Here is a 6,174-nt window from a genome sequence, read left to right on the forward strand (position 1 = left end):
TAGGAGAGAAGTTGTCTTCTATAATGCTTGCCATGCCATGCTGGCACATATCACAACCCAACACAAGGGGGCGGTATTTACTAGCAGGTGCTACTACACTAGGGCACCAATACCAACCAATCAGCAAGGCTAGAAAGTGAAATCACAGATTGGTTGCTATGGGCAACTGCACTGGTGCAAAACACTGGTGTGTTAGTAAGTTAGCCCCATGTTTTCCAGTCTTTAGATCTACTATTTTGACACTTAGGGGCATATTTATCAAAGGTCGAATTTCGAGTTTATGGTAGTTTCTAAAAACTAAATTTATTTTAATTTTTTTTTAAATATATTTGGGTGAATAGGATTGACCTGCAAACTCTAATCGAATTCATTCAAATTCAATTTGAGTTTTTTCTAAAAAATTTATTTTCAGTCCACCAAATTACTGGTTGTAGGAGGTCCCCCATAGGCTAAAACACCGCAGGTTTTAGATGGTGAATATTCTAATTTGAATTCTTAAAGAGACCGTACATGATAAATTTCCAAATTCAAATTTCTAATTTTTTTTTAAACTCAAATCGAATTTGGACTATTCCCTAGTCAAATTACACTAAAATAAACTTGAAATTTGAATTTAAAAATTAGAATTTTCAATTCGACCCTTGATAAATCTGCCCCTTAGAGTTTCGAGATCATGGGAGTTTTTTTAAAACTCTAAATTTGACGAATCGAAATGTAATTAGAAAATTTGGATTTTTCAAAGTCGCGTGAATACTATGGACCTGAATACTCAAATCGAATTCAATTTGAATTGTTCAAACTCGATTTGAGTTTTTTCTGCGCAAAAAATGCGAATGTCAGGAAGGCTGCAAACTCTTCCAAATTGATCCCAGGACGTCTTCCATAGGCTAAAACAGCAATTTGGGCGGTTTTTTGAGGTGGCGAATAGTCAAATTCAAGTTCTTAAAGGGCCAGTGTATGGTAAATTTTAAAAACCTAATTCGCTATTTTTTTAAAAAAAAACTCGAATCGAATTTTAACAATTACCTAGTCAAATTTGACAGTTTTGGCCATTAAAAAAAACCTTGAAAATTCTAATTTTCACTTCGACACTTGATAAATCTGCCCCTTAAACACCACAGGGCACATTTAAGTGAATTTTCGAATTTCAAAAACTTCGAATTTCGAAGTAATTTTTGGATACTTCGACTATCGAATAGGCCAAATTCGATTCGAAGTGAAAAACTTCAACTCCGACACTTCCCCATCTTAAACCTGCCGAATTGCTGTTTAGCCTATGGGGGACCTCCTATAACCTATCTTGAGTGTTTGGGCAAGTTTTAAGAAATCAAATGATTTTTGGTAAAATCATACGATTAAATTGTTCGAATCGTTCAATTCGAAGGATTTCATTGTACGATTTTAAAAATCCTTCGACTTCAAATGTCGGCTGCCCTATTCGATGGTCGAATTTCAATGTTTTTTTCACTTCGAAATTCGTCCCTTAGTAAATGTGCCCCCACATGCAAATATGTATTTTATTTGCACATTAAAACACAATTCTCTAGCCTGAAAACAGAGGCAAAAGGCAACAGAGGACTTCCAAGTGTTGTTAAACTAAAGCTGTAAAGAGAAGGGCCACAAGCTGCCTATGAATAGAATATTTCTCTCAAAGTTTATAATATTTCTCATATGCCCAGCAGACTTTATATACACTAGGAACACTGCATTCTGATTTGGCATTTAGGAACGCTTATGATTTGAACCCCAAGAAGTCAGCATATTGTGCCCCTCTAGTAAACGCAGGCCCGTGTTTTTCCATACACTGATATTTCTAGGCCCCATACCCTTTTTATTGCTTACGTGGGCTGCAAGTTATAGTTACCTACACTTGTAAGTGTTGCCAACCAATCAGCTTGATTCACTGATCCAGCAGCCAAAACCCTTTGCTCTGAGAGGCTGCGATTGTATTGTTGTTCTTACTATATATTACTTCTTTTTCCATTCAGACACTCTTTTATTCATATTCCTGACTTTCTTTCAAACCACTGCCTGGTTACTAGGGAAGACTGTCCCCTAGCGACCTGATTGCTGCTGAAATGCCAAACAAGAGAGAGAGAGCTGCTGATATGAAAGCTAAATAATTGAAAAACCATAACAAAATGCTACGAAGGCAGTTTATTGCGAATAGATTAGCTGCAATGGTGCAAGCTAGAATGCTATATTTATTCTGTAGAACGTTTTACCATACAGTAAAAAGCTCTAGAAGCTCACTGTTTATTTAGGATAGTAGCTGCAGTATTAGCTTGGTGTGACATCACTTCCTGACTGAGTCTCTCCCTGCTCACTTATAGCTCTGGGCTCAGATTACAGCAGAGAAGGGGGGGGGAAGAGAAACAAACTGAGCATGCTCACGCCCGGGGCAAGGAGGTTTAAGCTGAAGGCAGGAAGTCTGATACAGAAGCCCATGTGTACACAATAGAAGGAAAGAAATACTGTTTCTTTTGACAGAGGACTCAGAGCAGCACTACTTTGAGGGTTTTCTGGTATATTTAGGTGGACCTTTCTGATAAAGCTTACTTAGTTTTAACCTTTTCTTTCTCCTTTAAACACATTCAGTCACTGGCTGAATTTGTTTTGAGGTTTTACATTTCCCTTACAGGGCTTCCTTCCAACCAATCATTTCCATTAACCCATGTAACTGTATTACTTGGGGACAATGTCAGATGTTTTCTTTTTCACCTTAAAAACGCTCTACCTGTAAAAAAACCCAAAAATAATAAAACACAGATGAACTAGAATTTCTAGTTGTGACTGTTGAACATGCTTTGACAGCTCGCAATAAACAAAGGCCACATTCAATACTATACAAGCCACATTACTTCTTTGTGCCCTCTATATTGTGCTGGGAACACATTTTTAATAGAAGTCAAAAAATCAAAAAACATTATTGCTGTTATAGTTCCAGAGTTATACACCTGTACACAAAATTGCCCCGTTGTGTAGACATAAACATTATCATTGTATATTATTTATAAACCATGAAGTCTACTAAGTGGCACTTTTTATAATTATATAAAAGCTTGGCAAAGTATACAATCGGTGAAATTTTGTTTCATTCACTGTAGTCAGGCATATGTGGTTTAGGTAGCCCATAGCAACTAATAAGATATTTGTTTTATTACCTGCTTGGCTCTAGGCTGATTAAAGCTTATTTCTGATTAGATGTTATGGCTCTGTATTAAGACTTTAAAATAGTGTTTATAAAGACACGGAAAATTAAAATTTACATTGTAATTGTATAATATATAATATTGTGTTTTTTATATTAGAAAAATATAAAACATTGATGAAAGTATTAATGCTGAATAATATGGCAACCCTGCTGTCTTTCTTTACAGGGTATACTGGGTAAGCATTGACTGAATGAAAAATATTCAGCCTGTTGTGGAACAGAGACGGTATTTTGCCTCAGGCACCAAAGTGACCCCTGGGGGAAAGAAATGGCAATAAGAATTTGAAGGAAATATCATATTGCTCGGCTGTAGCGTAACTATAGAGGAAGCAGACCCCACAGACTGTGGGGTCTGCTTCCTATAAAGGTAATCAAAAAAACCCTAATCCCCAGCCGCTCTCTTACCTGCGGCAAGGAAGGGGGACCCAAGTCAGGAGGGAGTGGGCGGGGTGGAGGTGGAACATGGTTGGAATGGATGTGGGACAGGAAGTGGGAGGGATGATGGGGATCGGAATGCGCTGGGCTAGAGTCCTGCAGCGGGTCGTGTACCCGCGGGTTACCCGCAAAAACCTGTGGTACCCTGCGTGTTGGGAGTAGAAGTGCAAGGTGTGGGTATAGACGCGTCTTCTCAATAGAGATTTTTACTCCTTTTTTCTGATCACGTGTACTTGTGATGATGTCACTTCTGTTTTACAATGATAGCACTTCCTGTTTTACTCCTTTTTTTCTGATCACACCTACTTCCGATGATGTCACTGCTGGTTTACAATGACAGCACTTCCTGCTTCTTGATCAGTGTCGGACTGACCCGGTGCATAATGTCTTTACACAAAATAGATACTGCCTGGTGGGTCTTTAGCTACAATGTAATACAATTATATAGGGAACAGTCCCTAAAACACCTTAAAAAAACATGTTATTTTCAGCAGATGATCAGCTTAATCTTTACAGTAAGACTAAACCAGGATTCGGCCCACAAGCTCTTATTAAACACCCAGCATCCCCCAGATAACCAAGGAAATTGTAGTTCAACAACAGAATGAGGCTGCCAAAGAGGACATTCCTTATGTAAACAAATTCAAGCCTCAATTTGATAAAAAGTGTGCAATCTGCATTTGGTCAATACAAAATATTTGGCATTTATGCAGAAGAAAAGAAATCTATGTGGAAGGCAGATATAATATCATAAGATCCCTTAAAAATATAACAAAAGATTCGCTAACTAGTAATGAAACTTGGCCCCAACACCATTATTGGCATTAATGATTATTACAGTGCTCCTTTTGTTTTCTAGTCTAAAGCTAAAATTCATCAATATTCTTTATACTTCTTTTCTTTTGTACATGAATCAAGTTTAGGATTATAAAATAGGTGGGGTGATGTTTGTCGTAGTCCTGTTTCATTCAGGAATTAAGGCGACTTTTGTGCGTGACACGTATATCGACATACTGAAAAGCACAATGTTCAAATGACAGGACAGCATGACATCAAGATGACATCATGAATGATGAAACAGGATCGTATATACGCATTTAGATATAATAGATTATTTACATGGCTTAGCTCTTGTCTCAGCAGTACTTAATGGCTACTATATCCACATCTTTTACTTTCTTGTTTCTAATAGAAAGTTTAGAAGATGATTGGATAATTATTGTGTTTTTGTCCCATACCCTCAGATTCTATGAAGGTGTTATTGGTTCTGCTTTCAGTTTAAGCCTTGCTGGCCATAGATGCAAAGATCCGATCATTCGAATCCTCAAACGATCGGACTTCCCCATCTCCTGACCTGCCACTAACCATTCCAATCAAATAAAGTAGTAAAAGAACAGATCAGCCGATGTTCTGCCCCAGACAGCAATCGTACAAAAGTTATGTCCGACAAAAGCTAGTGACAGTCTCCCACTGAATATCGTATGATCGGCAATACACGCAGAGATATTATCACCAGCCGACAGAAATTTTTTAACCTGTCCAATCGACCAAACGACCGATCTCTGCCGGATGAAAAATGTCGGGACTCTCCACACATGGTCCGAAAATCGTACGAGTCCTTGATTCATACGGTCGGATCTTTGATTCTATGTCCAGCTTTAGGGTGGCTGGCCACAAGCTTCATAAAGGCAATGGCACAGGGGGGGGCAGTTGTGAGCGTTTTGCCACCCATGTGCGTTCCCATCCAGCTATGCTCACCAAAATTCTGAATCATATTTACCTGACTCATAAGTGCACTCAGGGCTGGGCCAAGCCAGCAGGGCGCCCTAGGCAGTTTGCTCGCGAGTGTGCATGCGCCATAGGAAGAGAAGGGAGGGAGGGAAGAGTAACGAAGGGGAGGTAGGGGGATGGAGGGAGGGGAGAGTAATAGAGGGGATGGGAGGAGAGAAGCGAGAGCAGCAGAGGAGCTAAACACCCGGATTAGGGGTAGGAAGAAGACTTGAACAGGTACCTGCCCAGCGTCCCCACATGTTTGCACCCTAGGCCTGCACAGACATACCATTAAACAATGGTAAAACATGAAATTCCTTATACTAAGCACAATTCTATTTACGTATATAGATGCCCTTTTTTTGGGTCCGAGTCTCAAAACGCTTCAGTGATCCATATTTAGTTTGTGACAAAAAAAATCCTAAAAAAACATCCGATGTGACTTGGATTGTCTCTACCACATGTCATGATTTCTTACTACAAGGCCAGCAATTATAATGCTTTGTGAGATAAGTACTAGACCCAGAAAAATCCGAGCTAAACAAAGTGCATCTGTCCAAGCTTTTCCAACCGTGAACAACCTGAACCAAACCGATAAAAAATCCCCACAAATGTAGGAAAATAAAAAGTTATAAAATTGCTGCAACAGGTTCCATAGTCAATTTACACAGATTTCTTTTCTGGATGGACAAATAATTATTTTAAAACCATTGATAAGTGCAAACGGGTCCATTCCAAGAAGAGAAACAATTCAT

Source organism: Xenopus laevis, chromosome 4S, assembly GCF_017654675.1.
Source record: "Xenopus laevis strain J_2021 chromosome 4S, Xenopus_laevis_v10.1, whole genome shotgun sequence".
Classification (NCBI taxonomy): Eukaryota; Metazoa; Chordata; class Amphibia; order Anura; family Pipidae; genus Xenopus; species Xenopus laevis.